Source organism: Hyperolius riggenbachi, chromosome 4 (assembly GCF_040937935.1).
Source record: "Hyperolius riggenbachi isolate aHypRig1 chromosome 4, aHypRig1.pri, whole genome shotgun sequence".
In the NCBI taxonomy this organism is placed as follows: Eukaryota; Metazoa; Chordata; class Amphibia; order Anura; family Hyperoliidae; genus Hyperolius; species Hyperolius riggenbachi.
Genome location: NC_090649.1, coordinates 481,958,741 through 481,977,458, shown reverse-complemented (window position 1 = coordinate 481,977,458; position 18,718 = coordinate 481,958,741).

Below are 18,718 nucleotides of genomic sequence, written 5' to 3'. Positions count from 1 at the left end.
CAGTGGTCAAAAAAGAAGCAAACACACCAAAAACACTGTAAAATGCACCAAAAACGCACACAACCTAAAATGAAAACATGACATAAAACGCAGCCTTTCATGTTATGTTCTGTGTGCTCCCAGCCTGAGGGAATCAACCCCTTTGTGCCAAACAAGGTTTCTGAAGTGAGATGAAGCAGCCTGACTCGAGGAGTTAGGAGCAGGCTCGGTGGGCGTGGCTAGTGCTGCTGGTTGGTTTGGCATCATCATGCCATTCAGACTGCCTCCTTAAATCACTTAGACTAAGCTAGCTAGAAAATGTGACATTAGCACCTGTTGAGTTGTATGTTTTTTTTTTTCCCCCTTCTTGTTCTATTTTTTTGGCTCGGAATCAAGCGGTAACGATTATCTTCGGCGTCCTGCTGGCGGTTAAATCAGGAACTTCTCCGGTTGTACTCGGTAGCTGAGCCGCCGCAGTCCTTTTATTCCAGGGTTATAGATATGATTAGACACAGACAATCACACTGGAAATAATTAATGCTTTGCAATCAACGTGGCAATTATTCGCACGCCGCTGCCACCGCGAGAGCGACACGGATTCCAGGATAATGGCCCATTGATGCTGCTCGACATCTCAGGATGATTGAGACCTTTACAATTACGGCAGGTGTAAGACCGCAGACTGACTGCAGATTTAAAGGAAACCCGAACTCAGGCAAATACCGAGGCTGTCCTGTGTATTCGCTTCTTAAATGAAAACTTCAACTGAAATGGCAGAGAAACAAGAAGAACGGGTATTCAAGTGGACCTGAACTCTGGCACAGCACAGAAGAAAAACCTAGACAAATGCACCCTGTATGTATTTAGAGAGTTTAGCCTGTCTAATTCACGCCCTCATCCAGGGCCGGTTCGAGTTACAATGGGGCCCCAGGGCAAAATTAGCCTGGGGGCCCCCAACAGACACTGCTGACCAAAAAGCGACATGGCCTTTTGTTGCAGCCAAAATTCCCTCCTGGCCCTCTGACCAGACTGCTGACCCTTCTTCCCAATCAACTCCCAACTTAAAGAGACACTGAAGCGAAAAAAATATATGATATAGTGAATTGGTTGTGTACTATGAATAATTACTAGAAGATTCGCAGCCAAGAAAATATTCTCATATTTTTATTTTCAGGTATACAGTGTTTTTTCTAACATTGCATCATTCTATAATATGTGCAGATTACACAACACTCAGCATTCAAAATGATTCTTTCAGAGCAGTCTGTGAACTAATGACCTCTCCTCTAGCAGAGAAAAAGTAAACAGTTCAATTACTGTTGAGATAATAAAAGTCAGAAAACAGCCCTCTCCACGACTTTGAAAGTCCTAGAGCTTATGGCTTGTTTGCATAGAGATAACAACTAGAGTTTAACTCTTCCTGTACTGGAAACATTTAGACTGATGTATCTAATCTTAATGTTTTATTTCTTAGCTGTGCTACACATACAAATCATAATATCATCTTTTTTTCTTTTCGCTTCAGTGTCTCTTTAACTGTGCTCCCCGGGACTCCTGCAGAGTCTTTTGCAGTGTAGTGTCTCCTCTGTCAGCCAACACAGGTAAAACGCTACTCTGCCAAAGACTCTGCAGAGGCCCCGGGTAGCAACAGTTAAGATGGGGGAGACACCTTGGAGGCCCCAACAGGCTCTGGGGCCCTGGGGCGATTGCCCCCTTTACCTCTATGGTAGCGCCGGCCCTGCCCTCATCTGTGACTAATCACAACTGTAATTTGATCTCTCAGCTGTGCCAGCTGGCTACCTTGGCAGAGCAGCTAATTTGTAAACACAGGATGTTAATGCAGGATGTCTGCTTCCATGAAAGCAGGAAGTAGACACACTGCAGATTTATTTCAGTATTTGTGTCAGCTGTAACAAAGAAATGTTTTTCTGTAGCCTCCCTGGCGGTGCATTTCTGTCTGGAATTATGAGTCAAAAGCGGTACATTTTTTCCAGAATTTTAGGCATTCAATTCTTAAGTCATAACTCACCAAAATAAGAATAAAAGCCTGGTAGACATTCTGCATATAAACAGAAGACTAGAACACAAATGTATTAAATTAATTAAATTAAGTTGAATGAATCCCAGTGACTGACTGTACCAGATTTGAGGCTTGTGCCATTAAGAGTGTATGAAGGGCAGCAATGTAAATATTCCTCCTTGAAAATCAATAGGTGAATTTGAATTAGCTATTGTAGGCTCCACCCACTTTTCTGAATATTAAATCCAGTAATCCAGTGACCAACTGTGTCAAGTTTGAGAACCCTGCCAATAACAGAATGTCTTAAATCAGTCTAACAAATCTCATTGGCTGTTTGTGGCTCCACCCCCTTTACTGAATTTGGACCCCAGTCACCCAATGACTGTATCAGCTGTGAGAGCTGTGAGATCTCTGCCATTAACAGTGTAAAAATGGTAGCAATGTAAATATTTCCCTTGAAAATCAATAGGTGAATTCTGATTGGCTGTTGTAGGCTCCACCCACATCTCTGAATATTAATCCCAGTCACCCAGTGGCCAACCAACTGTGTCAAGTTTGAGAACCCTGCCAATAACAGTGTAAGTATGGCTGCAGTTTATATTTTCCCATATAAAAAAATGTAGTTGTTGGCTCCGCCCACTTTTTCTAATCTTAACATACAGTCACTCAATTACCAAGTTTTTGAGCTTTTGGGTCTTTGGTATCAATAATTTGTATATACCCATTGAAATGAAACAAATCGGATTGGCTGTTCCTAGGCAGGGGTCGAGTCCTGTGTGAACGCAGGTGGACGACGTCCACTTACTTTTTCTTGAGCGTGGACGCCGTCCACCCTAGCAGGACTCGTACTTTTCTCCTCAGTTCCTCCCTGGTCGGTCCTGGAACGCAGAGCAGCTGTCATGTGACACTGCTCAGTCACTAGTGTTGGGCCGAACAGTTCGCCTGGCGAACCTCTCTGGGCCTCTTACTACTTCCCAGTCGCAATGACCCGAAGTAGTACGCCTGCGCTGCCCGGCAGAGCGCGTCCTAGATCGCGCTCCTGTTGCCGGGCACTCTCTGCGCATGAGCATGACGTCACGCACATGCGCAGAGAGTGCCCGGCAACGGGAGCGCGATCTAGGACGCGCTCCGCCGGGCCAGTGCAGGCGTACTACTTCGGGTCATTGCAACCCGGAAGTAGTAAAACCCCCATGGATTTAGAGATGTTTGCCGGCGAACGGTTCGGGAACCATTCGCCACATCTCTATCAGTTACATGAACGCTCGGCGCTATTTCTGCCCCTCCTCTCTACAATGCGGGCGGCAGCGTAATGACAAGCATGGGCAGCGCGTCTACGCTTATTTGTCCCGCCAAGCAGCGCCATTCAGTCAGCCGCAGCCCCAGAGAGACATCGCACACAGCTTTAGCGCTGTTTTGATTTGATTTCCTCGCTGAGACCCCGGCCACTTTGCTCTCGCTCACCTCTTTGGCCCTTTTACACTTAATCAGTTGCTCTCAGTTAAAACAGAAAGAAAACTGATTTTCAAAGTAAGTCCCATGTTTTCCTATGGCACCTTTCACACTAACGTGTTTTAACTGAAATCTTCTTCCCAATGCACTGCTATGGAAAAAACGCGCACTAACGCATACCAATGCACACTAACGCATACCAACTGGGCCTCAGGCTCAGCAGAGCTCAGCACCTACTGTGCTTGTTGGTAGCAAGTTGAGGCTGCATTTTAGTCTAGTCTGCCATTCTGCCTGCCAGTGCCAGATATTGTCTGATCAGGGGCGTAGCAATAGGGGTTGCAGAGGTTGCGCATCGGGGCCCCTGGGCCAGAGGGGCCCGAAGGGCCCTCCCTCAACTACAGTATTAGCTCTCTATTGGTCCTGTGCTCATAATAATCATTTCTATAGATACTTTGAATAGTGGTAATCATAAACAAACTGCTCCCCATTCCCTTCTTGCACCTCTGACACTGTAGATGCTATTGGCAGGTTTCGGTGCACCGTATCAAATGTTATGTATAGAGTGCTTGGGGGGCCCCATTGTAAAACTTGCATCGGGGCCCACAGCTCCTTAGCTACGCCACTGTGTCTGATATTGAACTCTAGTCTGCCACTCTGCCTGCCAGTGCCAGATATTGCCTGATGCTGAACTCTAGTCTGCCACTCTGCCTGCCAGTGCCAGATATTGCCTGATATTGACCTCTAGTCTGCCACTCTGCCTGCCAGTGCCAGATATTGACCTCTAGTCTGCCTGCCAGTGCCGGATATTGCCTGATATTGAACTCTAGTCTGCCACCCTGCCTGCCAGTGCCAGATATTGCCTGATATTGACCTCTAGTCTGCCACTCTGCCTGTCAGTGCCAGATATTGACCTCTAGTCTGCCTGCCAGTGCCGGATATTGCCTGATATTGAACTCTAGTCTGCCACTCTGCCTGCCAGTGCCAGATATTGCCTGATATTGACCTCTAGTCTGCCACTCTGCCTGCCAGTGCCAGATATTGACCTCTAGTCTGCCACTCTGCCTGCCAGTGCCAGATATTGTCTGATATTGACCTCTAGTCTGCCAACCTGCCTGCCAGTGCCAGATATTGTCTGATATTGACCTCTAGTCTGCCACTCTGCCTGCCAGTGCCAGATATTGCCTGATATTGACCTCTAGTCTGCCTGCCAGTGCCGGATATATCGGGCACTGTTGTATCGATTAGAACTATTTATTGGAAAATCATGACGATTAACAAGGTTGCCCAAACTTTCGCATCCCACTGTATATATCTTCTTCTTTTTTCAAGGTGGAGGGGGGAGTCCACTCACTTCTTTTCCCAGGACTAGACCTCTGCTCCTAGGAATGACAGTTCTCTATGTTGGTAGTATAACACAGCTACTTAACCTTCCTGGCGGTAAGCCCGAGCTGAGCTCTGGCTATTCCGCGCAGGAAGATATCTCAGCACCTGGTGGGGCGATTTTCGCCATTGAAAGTGGTTGATCGCCGCCGCTCTGCGGCGATCGCCCGCACGCAGCGGCAGAAGAGGGCCCCCGCCAGAGCCCTGCGCTACCCGGACCAATGAGTTCCGGGCAGCGCTATGGGCTGGATCGGAGGCGTCTGACGTCAGGACGTCGGCTGAAGTCCATGACGTCATTCCGATCGTCACCACAGAAGAAGCCAAACAGGGGAGCGCGTTATATACGCGTTCCCCTTTTTGCTATTGATGCCGGCGACGATCGCACTAGAGGGACACATGCGCCCTCTAGTGGTGTTTCATGTAGCTACCACTCTGGTAGCTTTACATGAAACAAAAAAAAAAAAAAGGATTTTTGCCTATTTGGCAAAAAAAATTAACCGCCAGGGAGGTTAAAGGAACTTTACCATAAGTATATACCGGTAGTAGTAGGGTGAAAAAAGAAATCAATACATTGCAAAGTGAGAAGTTAAAGGTAAAAGAGAGATCAAGAGGTGATTGACACCCGCCATGTAGTGAGTTCATGTTGTTTGATCCACCTGTATGCCTGCAAAACACCATCTTTACTACTGACAGTCATGGAAAATCAGACAGCACCAACTGCCATTACCTATAAACACACCCACTAACAATGTGATAGGCTAAGGTTGGGGTTTTTATGTATATCAATGCTATAATGGTTGCTTGGCAGTTGAAAACAGCTGTTATTTCCCACAATGCAACGAAGTTCACAGACAGTAAACTGTCAGGACCAGGGCCATGACATCACTCTGTGGGAGGGGTTTCACCACAATGTCAGCCATACAGCGCCTCCTGATTATCTATTTCAGGAAAGGTAAAAATATCTCCTGGGAAAGGCGGTATCAGTTACTGATTGGGATGATGTTCAATCCTAGGTTATAGTTTCTCTTTTGCCACACACCATACCATTTTTTTCCATTTATTTTCATTTTAATAATTACAATCAATTTTGTCTGTTTGTAACATTAAAAAAAAATCTGGCCAATGTAAACGTGTGTTTAATTTTTCCCCAATTATGAAAAAGAATATTGAAAAATCTGAAAAAAAAATTGCTTGGGTCTCTACATAAAAAAATCTACACCATTCGATTTTCATAAAAATTGATCCAAAAAAATCCACTACTCCTGATCAAGTTATAGCGGAAAAAAGAAACAGATTTCTTGCTGGAATGAAAAAAAAAAAGCTTGATATTTTTGAGGCAACAAATCGTTTTTATCGAATTGCTGTAAAATATGATAAATTTATTGTATCGTTTGTGGCCGTGTACATAAGACAACAATTGTAGTGTCTTTTATCCTGACATAGCAGTAGCACGTCCAGATAACCTTCTCGTTACAAATGTCAGATGGATCCTGCGAGTGCAATATTGCAGATAATTGGGTAATTGTTTTGCGCACGAGATCTCACCCTGCTTTTCATCATTCATACAGAAAGGCAATCGCTGAGAATTATCTGCAGCTGACATAAGTGTTTCTGTGGTAAAAAGCACTTCCACTCTCAGCCCCTCTTTGTGCCGAGGTAGCGAGCATTGTTTAATCATCTCGTATTGTGGTGCCATGAAGATCTGAACGCCGTTTAGCGCCGTTAAAAATAAATGGCTGTTCCAGAAATGATTATCCACAGGATATATCGGGAAGGCTGCGATCTGCACATTTCTCATGCACTCTGCCTTCCAGGATTTACCCCTTGTGTGAGGAGACGGCTAGCTAACTTGTGGCCCCGGTGCAACTGGTAAAAAGAGTTTAGTCTCTTCTCAGCCAATCAGATTCAAACTTGTTCTGGAGAATGAAGATTTAAATTGTTGTGTTTTGTATATGGGCCTCCTTAAAGTGGGGGCATTCAACCCAAGCTTGTTGATTTTATTTTTCTGGCAGGAAACACTGCAGATGCACAAGCCCACCATACTTGCTCCTAATGCCTCCAAAATGTCTAAAGGTGCCCATACACTTATTCGATTTCCCGCCGATAGACAGCAGATTCAATCACTGTGAACGATTCGCAAATGCTGATCGACCGATTTCCATCCGAAATCGATCGATCCCGTTGATCTGTCCGCACGGAAAATTTTGCTCGATCGCCGGCGGGTCGGGAGTGCATCGATAGCGGCGTTCGAATGTCCGACGACCGATGCTAGCGGCAATACATTTCCTGTTCCTCCGGCACATGTCCCCGCGGTCCCTTCTCTGCGCTGGGTTTCGGCTGGCTTCACTTCCTTCCTGTCGGGGGAAGTTTAAACAGGAGAGCGCCCTCTACTGTTTAAACTTCCCCCGACAGGAAGTAAAATGAAACTGAAGCCCATAGCAGGGAAGAGACAGCGGAGACCATATTACGCAGCGCTGTACAGTGTATATATATATCTTGTCACTAACTGTCCCTCAAAGGAGCTCACAATCTAATCCCTACCATTGCCATATGTCTATATTATGTAGTGTAAGTACTGTAGTCTAGGGCCAATTTTTAGGGGGAGCCAATTAACGTATCCGTATGTTTTTGGAATGTGGGAGGAAACCGGAGTGCCTGGAGGAAACCCACGCAGACACGGAGAGAACATACAAACTCTTTGCAGATAGTGCCCTGGCTGGGATTCGAACCAGGGACCCAGCGCTGCAAGGCGAGAGAGCTAACCACTACACCACCGTGCTGCCCTATGTATAAATATATGTATTTCTCTGTGTTTAACCGGTTCAGCCAGGGCCGGGCCGAGGCAGAGGCGGGAGAGGCTCCAGCCTCAGGGCGCAGTGTAGGAGGGGGCGCACAATTCATTCAGCTGTCATTCCTAATTGTGTATGAAGCAGAAAGAAATAAGAAAAGGGGATACATAGCAGTGACTGCAAGCCAGATAACTAGAGATTAAGGTGTTGGGGAGGTTGTGGGCCCTGTGGCGCCTCTTAGTCTAATAGCAATCAGTGTGTGACAGCTGGGGTGGGAGGGATGGGGGAGGGGCCTCTTAGTCTAATAGCAATCAGTGTGTGATGGCTGGGGTGGGAGGGATGGGGAGGGGCCTCTTAGTCTAATAGCTATCAGTGTGTGACGGCTGGGGTGGGAGGGATGGAGGGGCGCACTTTGGTGTCTCAGCCTTGGGTGCTGGAGGACCTTGTCCCTGCTTTGGGTTCAGCCTACGGGTGTTTTCACCTTCAGGACGGAAGCAATCTTCCCCTGTCAGCACTCCTCTCATTCATTCGCCACTTAACTGTCCCTCATAGGAGCTCACAATCTAATCCCTGCCATAGTCATAAGTCTGTATGTATTGTGTAGTGTATGTATCGTAGTCTAGGGCCAATTTAGGGGGAAGCCAATTAACTTATCTGTATGTTTTTGAGATGTGGGAGAAAACTGGAGTCCCCAGAGGAAACCAACGCAGACACGGGGAGAACATACAAACTCCATGTAGATAGTGCCCTAGCTGCAATTCAAACTGGGGACCCAGTGCTGCAAGGCAAGAGTGCTAACCACTATGCCACCGTGCTCATGTATCTATGCTCAGGGCCCGGATTTAAGCCAAGGCCACAAAGGCCATGGCCTAGAGCACCACAGGACAAAGGGCGGGTGATCAGCAGGTTACACTAGGAGAAAGGGTCACCTGGCTACCTATACTGGAGGGGGGATGGTCATCAGGCAATCCATACAGAAGGGAGGGATGGTCATCTGGCTTCTTATACTATAGGGGGGAGGAGTCATCAGGATACCTATACTGGAGAAGGGGGGAGGAGTCACCAGGATACCTATACTGGAGGGGGGCGGCTGCTGACAGGCCTTGGGCGGGAAAGAGTACAAATCCGGCCCTGTCTATGCTCCCCATTATTGCGTGATTTTGTACTATGTACAATGCTACGGATGCTATATAAATAAATAATATACTATAATTAGTTCCTAGGGCCAGCGCTGGCTGCATTCTCAGGACGTTCACTAAAGAAGCTCTGCAGATAAAGTGAATGTATGAGTACGAGTGGAAAGTCCTCCCGCCTCTGCGAGACGAGGAGGTTATGTAAGTGCATTATGAAAGCCGAGTGTAGCGCCTCTTCCCATTATATTCCTGCAGTCTCTGGCTTGTATCTCCACTCAGTGGGGACCAGAGGAGCAGCGTTTACCTGGCAGCCGCCCAGGATGCTGGCCGCAGATCTGATGTGTGAGATATGCCCCCAGCTGCAGGCAGACGCCTCCCTGGGTGGTGACTGGAATCTCCAGACTTACTGTAAATCTCCGCTCACATTACTCCCCTTCTGTAACTGAAAAGCTGATGATTTGTCTCAGGCAATCTTTCCCTCGCCTCTTATCCTACCGTTATTTCTTATAATGTGCAAATATGGAACGAGCCATAGGCCAGCGCCAGGAAAGCAATGCAGATGCTTCGCTGAACCGAAATCAACTGCAAAACCTCTAAAAGTCATAAACAGATAGAGAATCAGACTAAATTGATGGGGGTGTGGAGCTTTTGATGTGTATGCACACAAACACACACATGTACACAAAACACACATATACAAAACATATACACATATACAAACACACACACATATACATACACACAAATACCCTACATGCATGCACAAACACACTCGCACTCATGTACACAACACACACATATACACAAACACTCACACTTATGTACACAACACACACATATACACAAACACTCACACTTATGTACACAACACACACATATACACAAACACTCGCACACATGTACACAACACACACATATACACAAACACTCGCACACATGTACACAACACACACATATACACAAAAACTCACACTTATGTACACAACACACACATATACACAAACACTCGCACACATGTACACAACACACACACATATACAGAAACACTCACACTTATGTACACAACACACACATATACACAAACACTCACACTTATGTACACAACACACACATATACACAAACACAATACACACATATACACAAACACTCACACTTATGTACACAACACACACATATACACAAACACTCGCACACATGTACACAAGAACACACATATACACAAACACACACATATACAAACACACACATATACACAAACACTCACACACATATACAAACACACACGTATACACAAACACACACATATGCATATACACAGACACATGCACAACACACACACATATACACAAACACTCGCACGCATATATTACTTGCACAAACAACACAAATGCTCACACATACATATGTACACGCACATGCACACACGCCTACACAAAAATTGACATACACAGCAGCACATAGCAGTTGCAGATTGCCTGGATGTCCTGCTGATCCTCTGCCTCCAATACTTTTAGCCACAGACCCTGAACAAGCATGCAGCAGATCAGGAGTTTCTGGCATTATTGTCAGATCTGTCCAGCTTAGCTGCATGATTTTTTCTGGTGTTATTCAAACACTTGTGAAAGAAGTTGTGGTCCGCAACAAGTCGAAATTTATTTAGGACGTATCCTCAAGCAGATAAAAGTACTTTTATCTCCTTGAGGATACGGCCTAAATAAATTTCGACTTTGTGGAGAGATCTTGTTGCGGACCACAACTTCTTTCACATTTGTTTCAATATCCGGGCCTGGCTGCCTTGGGTCCAGCACTGCTCTGCCCGATGCAGTTGAGCGGTGGCTCCAATATTTATTTTTATTCAAACACTACTGCAGCCAAATAGATCAGCATGGCTGCCAGGCAACTGGTATTGTTTAAAAGGAAATAAATATGGCAGCCTCCATATAAATCTCGCTTCAGTTGTCCCTTAAAGAGTACCTAAAGTAATTTAACCCCAGTAGAGGGAAGCTTCTGAATATTCCAGAGGCTTCTCTGATCTTCTCATACCCCTCCGTTCATGTGTTGTGACCCTTTGAAATTGTGCAACAATATTGTCAAATAAGGTGCTGTTTGCTGCACGCCCCTCCGTGTAGGAGAGCAGGAGCAAAGGCTTAATCCACCGTGCACCAGCAGCTTTGTGCTACTGTGCAGGCGCAAACTCTACTGCGAATGCACAGTGTGGCAGGGCTCATACACAGAGGGGGGCGCAGCTGCAAAGAAACAGAGGGTTCTGACCATCAGCGGAGGGGTCTAGGAGAATCGAAGAAGCATCTGGTGCATCCAGAGGCTTCTTGCTGCTGACATGAGTATTTTGATAATTTTTAGATATTTGCCTACAGTTTTTTTCCCCAACACCTGGTCAAGAATCTCTTCATCAGCCACTTCCATACTTCCAGGTGAGATCTTCTCTGATAGCTCTGTCTGTGCCCCGCCCCCTTGTATTCTGAACAACACGACACTGTCAATCTAGAAGCAGTAGCCTCATCCGCAGAGCCTGCTGTTAAAGCGGATCCGAGATGAAAAACTAACTATAATATGTAACTTGTCCATATATCTTATCTAAAGTTTAGATAGTTTACACAGCAAATCTAACTGCAAACAGCTTCAACAGTTTATGATTATTTATTCCTGTGATACAATGAGAGCAGCCATGTTCTGCATGTGATCATTACAAACAGGCAAGCTGCTCTGCATCTCCACCCCTCAGCCTGTGAAAACTCCACTCCCCTCTCCTCCTCCCCTCTGCCTCTGAAGTCTCTGGTTCCTCCTCCTCCTGCCGAGACTGAGCTCCTATAAGCCCTTGCTCCATGGCTCTCAGAGTGCCTAGGTGCTGGAGGAGCTGTGGACAAGGCTGAGAGGACATGGGTGAATTAAAGAAAACCAAAAACAAGTATTTGGCTTGAGGAATGCTCTATAAAGTATATGAAAGGAACACAATTATACAATGAGTAAAACTTTCTCTCGGAACCTTTAACCCCAATTGCTGGGCAGAATCTGGTCACGTTTACCTACATTTTAAAATAGAATTTGAGCTCTGCAAGCCTAATTTGATATAAAAATGATTTCGTTCGTCTCCTTACAAGGCTATCATGGCCTGGATCTGAGCTCTGACTTTGCACGGCCAGCGACCAGTCCGCCTCGCCCATCTTTTCACGCTACACCCAGTCTCCAGGGAGCTGATTTTCAATATTAGCTGAGCCTCCTTTCACCAGACACATCATTCCCAAACACGGTGTTTATCTCTGTGTTTGTAAACTGCGAACAGATCGTTTTTCCAGTAAAACGCATAAAGAGGCGAATTACCATTAGGCATCTGGAAAATCATTCTGGGCTTTTGTAATGTCTTGGCTACAAATCGCTCTGATAATGGTTTTATACTGAAAAGCAAAAAAAAAAAAAAACCAGCCACTTAGACAGCGAGAGGCTGCGGAATCGCTCTCTGCTTAAAGGGGACGCGCTGCTGAAACAGAACGCTGCTCAGGCTGCACTCGCTCTGAAAATATTCCCATAATGCATACATTAGACTCCACTTTTCCTAAATAACTTATAGGACCACGAAAAATTGTAAAATTTAAAATACATGAAATTACATACAGTAAATAAAAAGTACTTTCTTCCAGAGTAAGAAGAGCTATAAATTACTTTTCTTCTATGTTGCTGTCACTTACAGTAGTTAGTAGAAATCTGATCTGACAGGTTTTTAACTAGCAGAAGGGGAAAAAGGAACACCAAGAGCCCAAAATACTGTAATACGTTCAAGAAGCAATTGGTAGTAGAAACAGGGCCGGGCCGAGGCAGAGGCTGGAGAGGCTCCAGCCTCAGGGCGCAGTGTAGGAGGGGGCGCACAATTCATTCAGTTGTCATTCCCAATTGTGTTTGAAGCAGAAAGAAATAGGAAAAGGGGATACATGGCAGTGACTGCAAGTCAGATAACTAGAGATTAAGGTATTGGGGAGGTTCAGGGCCCTGGGGCGCCTCTTAGTCTAATAGCAATCAGTGTGTGACGGCTGGGGCGGAGGGATGGAGGGGTGCACTTTGGTGTCTCAGCCTTGGGTGCTGAAGGACCTTGCCCCAGCTCTGAGTAGAAAGGTGTATAGAAGTTTATACTCACTAACATGGGTTACCACAAAGGCAACAACTGTATAGGCGGGTGGGGATGTTATGACCTGACCCCACTAAAAGTCGCTCTCTGCAGATAGGAACAGGGCCGGATTTTACTCTTTACCGCCCAAGGCCACTGTCAGCAGCTGCCCCACTTCAGTATAGGTAGCCAGATGACCCTTCCTCTTCCTACCAGTATAGGTAGCCCATTGTACCCTTCCCCCAAAACATCTCCAGTATAGGTTGCCAGAAGACCCTTACTCTTCCCTCTAGTATAGATAGCCAGATGACCCCCCCCCCCCATATAGGTAGTCAGATAACCCCCCCCCCCTCTAGTTTAGATTGCCTGATGATCCCCCCCTTTCCTCTAGTATAAGAATCCAGATGAACCCCCCCCCCACACTTTCCATATATATAGCTTGATGTCCCCCCCCTTTCCCTGTATAGCCTACTGCCCAACCGCCCTTGATGCTGTGGTGCCCTAGGCCATGGCCTATGTGGCCTTGGCTTAAATCCAGCCCTGGACAGGAAACAAGGGGTAGCACCCCTCCACCAGGGGTGGACTTGGCAATATGAAGAGAAGCTTAAACAGAGGCACCAGAATAGAGTAAAAACATTTAAAACCAGTTTAAAAAATGTGGCAGTGGTGGGCTTAACTTCCCAACAAGTAAAGCACAGATTGTGTTGATTAAAGTTCAACAAAGATACCGTTTATTTAAGTACTCTAGTTTGCAATGCAATGCGTTTTACAAGGTTCTATCCCGCTTCATCAGGCAATCAAAGTTGTAAAAACTAGTAGAAGGCTGGGTCCAAGCCAAAGACAGAGGCGCTTGGCTTGAAGTAATTTTGTCGTTTGCTGCTATCAAATATTATCTTTTTACTGCAGATAGTTTAAGGGAATCTTTAGCTGAAGATTTGTGAGGAGTCAGAGTATCATCTTTGCGCACATAAAGGACAGTACACACGCTAGAATGCTGGCGCTGTTTTTCGAGTTGGGTGACATAAAATTAGAGCTCCTGTTAGTGGCAAATGTTTGGTCCAGGCCGCTGTAGATGCCCATTGAAGTATCAGCATTGAGGGGAAATTTGGGTGGCCGCATAGGCGCGCGCTCCCGTGTACCCAGTATGGCGCCGCCCATCTTCGGAAGCACTTGGGGGACACAAGTGCTTCGAGAGCCAACCGCCTCAAATTGAATGGGGGTGACGGGCTGGAACGAGGGGTACAAGAGAGGACAGTGAAGGCGCTATAGGACCAGAGCCTTCCCTCTCCTTAGGTAAGTATCAAACTTTTTTTGGGGGGGGGGAGCGCCTTTACACTCACTTTAAATTAGAGCCAGATAAGCTTTTTGATGTCTTGGTATGAACAAACTGGGGCTCCCCTTTATTTTCCAGTTTGATGAAATCCTCCACAGCAGTTTGGCTCCTGTAAGTAATTTCCTTCTGGTTGAGTTTCCCTTCATTCCTGCATCTTTTAGGTGACTCTGACCACCCACAACATCTGCTGCCATGCGAAGCAAGCAGACCCTCCAGCCATGCAGACAGGACTCCTAGGAGGGGCCCCCAGCATTCCACGCCATCACAATAAAATGCCACCTTATGGACCAGAAACAAAAGCCTTGTTCCAGTGCGACCCGCATCTGGCAATAGGTAAGCCGTGTAGAAAACAAGGGCCGAGCAGTTTTAGATGAAGGGTAACCATGTTTCACTCATAATCGCTCATTAACCTTCTTCCTGATCCTCTTGTTTCTGCAGGCTGACGATCCCCCCCCCCCCCCCTCCCCAGCTGAAAAAGTTGACTAGGCAGAAAAGTGAATCAGGGTATTTGTAATTGAGAATCCTGCTGTGAGTTAGACAGATTCAAATGCTTCTGCTCTATGCCTGCAGGACTACAAGGACCACCATGTCTCCCTTAAAGTGTACCTGAGATAAAAGGCTTCCTCCAGCCCCCTCCACGCAGATCGCTCCCACGCCACCATCCTCTGCCCCCTGGATGCTCTGGTAGATGCCCCGTTATTGTCGGTTAGTCGGGTGTATTGCGCACGCACGGCCCAACAGGAGAGTGCACGTCTGCGCCCACTGGCCGAAGACAACGGGACATCTACAGGAGCATCCAGGAGGTGGAGGACGGCGGCGGGGGAGCGGTCTGCATGGAAGAAGCCCCAGGTATGTATAACACTTTTCAAGCCTTTCGTCCCTGGTACACTTTACAGGATAATGGTAATAGGTAGCCAGATTCCACCAGTGTTGATAGTCAGTGATGTCCCCCACATTATGGGTAGCCAGATTCCACCAGTATAGGTAGGCAGATATCTCCCCAGTATAGTTAACTGGTGATGCCCACCCCACTCCAGTATAGCTAGCCAGCAGTGGCTGGATAGTGTAATGGTTAAGGGCTCTGCCTCTGACACAGGAGACCAGAGTTCAAATCTCGGCTCTGCCTGTTCAGTAAGCCAGCACCTATTTCAGTAAGGAGTTTCTTGGGCAAGTCTCCTTAACACTGCTGCTGCCTACTGAGTGCACTCTAGTGGCTGCCTCGCAAGCGCTTTGAGTCCGACAGGAGAAAGGCGCTATACAAATACTGCAATTATTATAGCATGGGTAGCCAGTATAGCTAGCCAATGACATTTTCCCCCGGAATAGGTAGCCTGTGATGTCCCTCCAGTATTGGTAGCCAGATCCCCCAGAATAGGTAGCCAGTCATTTCCCCGGTTGTTTGTTTGCACTATCTGAAGAAGGGGACCCACCGTGGCCCCGAAACAATTGTCATTTATATGTGCTCATGAAGCAATAAATTGAAAACCTCTTAACTTTGAACTAGTGTGCTGACCTGGAACTTTGTACTTGTGGATTTATATTGGAGGCTGTGGCTCAGCATGCACAGGTTGCTGCACCCACACCTATGGGCAAGGTGTGCCATCTCTACAACTGGATCGTTTGATTTCCCTGGTATAGGTAGCCAGACATTTCCCTAGTATGGGTAAGTAATCCCCCACCCCACAGTATACAGTGGTGTGAAAAACTATTTGCCCCCTTCCTGATTTCTTATTCTTTTGCATGTTTGTCACACTTAAATGTTTCTGCTCATCAAAAACCGTTAACTATTAGTCAAAGATAACATAATTGAACACAAAATGCAGTTTTAAATGATGATTTTTATTATTTAGTGGGAAAAAAACTCCAAACCTACATGGCCCTGTGTGAAAAAGAAATTGCCCCCTGAACCTAATAACTGGTTGGGCCACCCTTAGCAGCAATAACTGCAATCAAGTGTTTGCGATAACTTGCAACGAGTCTTTTACAGCGCTCTGGAGGAATTTTGGCCCACTCATCTTTGCAGAATTGTTGTAATTCAGCTTTATTTGAGGGTTTTCTAGCATGAACCACCTTTTTAAGGTCATGCCACAACATCTCAATAGGATTCAGGTCAGGACTTTGACTAGGCCTCTCCAAAGTCTTCATTTTGTTTTTTCTTCAGCCATTCAGAGGTGGATTTGCTGGTGTGTTTTGGGTCATTGTCCTGCTGCAGCACCCAAGATCACTTCAGCTTGAGTTGACGAACAGATGACCAGACATTCTCCTTCAGGATTTTTTGGTAGACAGTAGAATTCATGGTTCCATCTATCACAGCAAGCCTTCCATGTCCTGAAGCAGCAAAACAACCCCAGACCATCACACTACCACCACCATATTTTACTGTTGGTATGATGTTCTTTTGATGAAATGCTGTGTTACTTCTATGCCAGATGTAACGGGACACGCACCTTCCAAAAAGTTCAACTTTTGTCTCGTCGGTCCACAAGGTATTTTCCCAAAAGTCTTGGCAATCATTGAGATTTTTTTTAGCAAAATTGAGATGAGCCTTAATGTTCTTTTTGCTTAAAAGTGGTTTGCGCCTTGGATATCTGCCATGCAGGCTGTTTTTACCCAGTCTCTTTCTTATGGTGGAGTCGTGAACACTGACCTTAATTGAGGCAAGTGAGGCCTGCAGTTCTTTAGATGTTGTCCTGGGGTCTTTTGTGGCCTCTCGGATGAGTTTTCTCTGCGCTGTTGGGGTAATTTTGGTCGGCCGGCCACTCCTGGGAAGGTTCATCACTGTTCCATGTTTTTGCCATTTGTGGATAATGGCTCTCACTGTGGTTCGCTGGAGTCCCAAAGTTTTAGAAATGGCTTTATAACCTTTACCAGACTGATAGATCTCATTTACAGTACTTTTGTTCTCATTTGTTCCTGAATTTCTTTGGATCTTGGCATGATGTCTAGCTTTTGAGGTGCTTTTGGTCTACTTCTCTGTGTCAGATAGCTCCTATTTAAGTGATTTCTTGATTGAAACAGGTGTGGCAGTAATCAGGCCTGGGGGTGACTACAGAAATTGAACTCAGGTGTGATAAACCACAGTTAAGTTATTTTTTTAACAAGGGGGCAATCACTTTTTCACACAGGGCCATGTAGATTTGGAGTTTTTTTTCTCACTAAATAATAAAAACCATCATTTAAAACTGCGTTTTGTGTTCAATTATGTTATCTTTGACTAATAGTTAACGGTTTTTGATGAGCAGAAACATTTAAGTGTGACAAACATGCAAAAGAATAAGAAATCAGGAAGGGGGCAAATAGTTTTTCACACCACTGTAGGTAGCCAGTAATGTCCCTCTCCCCCCCCCCCCCCCCCAGTATAGACAGACAACCCTTCCCCCAAGTATAGTTAGTCAGTTCCCCCCATCCCTCCAGTATAGGTAACCAGATTACTCCAGTATAAGTAGCCAGCCCCCCCCCCCCCCAGTATAGGTAACCAGTGATGCTCCCACCCTTCCCCTCAGTATAGTAGCTAGGCATCCTCCAAGTATAGGTAGACAGATTCCCCTAGTATAGGTAGCCATACATTCCCCTAGTATAGGTAATCATAACCCCCCAGTATAGGTAGCCAGCGATGCCACCCACCCCCAGTATAGGTAGCCAGATTCCCCCAGTATAGAGAGATCTTATGTGAGACGGTGTAATTCCAAGTTCTCCCAGGAGCTTGGCTTTTATGTCTGAGCTTGGAGTGTGGCTGTCCTGCTGCTTCCACTAGTCCCAGCTTCTTATAGGTGCACACAGAGCCGGGACAAGGTCCTCCAGCACCCAAGGCTGAGACACCAAAGTGCGCCCCTCCATCCCTCCCACCCCAGCCGTCACACACTGATTGCTATTAGACTAAGAGGCGCCACAGGGCCCACAACCTCCCCAACACCTTGATATCTAGTTATCTGGCTTGCAGTCACTGCCATCTATCCCCTTTTCTTATTTCTTTCTGCTTCATACACAATTAGGAATGACAGCTGAATAAATTGTGCGCCCCCTCCTACACTGCGCCCTGAGGCTGGAGCCTCTCCAGCCTATGCCTCGGCCCGGCCCTGGGTGCACATGCATTGGTGGATAGCAGCGCAGTCCAACTGGAAGCAGGAGAAGAGTATTGACAAGGCATATGACTAGAAGGGGAGGAGTCTGCAGATACTTTTGGTCAGTAACACATACAGGGTGGTGCTGAACTAGTCATCACTATCCCTGCTTGTTGGGGGTGTTACCCTTTAGTTGAGATTTATATGCTTGGTATACTTCATCCAATAACCTCGGCCATGAAAGGGTTCACTGGGCTCTTGGATACATATTTTTCTCATTTATTTCTTCAGATTACAGGATGAAATCCCAGAGCACGGTTCTGGTGTGCACTGTGGTCTGTCTTCATTTAGACACATGTTTTGTATTAGGTATGGAGGGCGGCGACAGGATATGTGCTATACATGCCCTTGGAAGAACATGAAAGCCATTTCTACGACCACTTTCCAGGGTGGCTG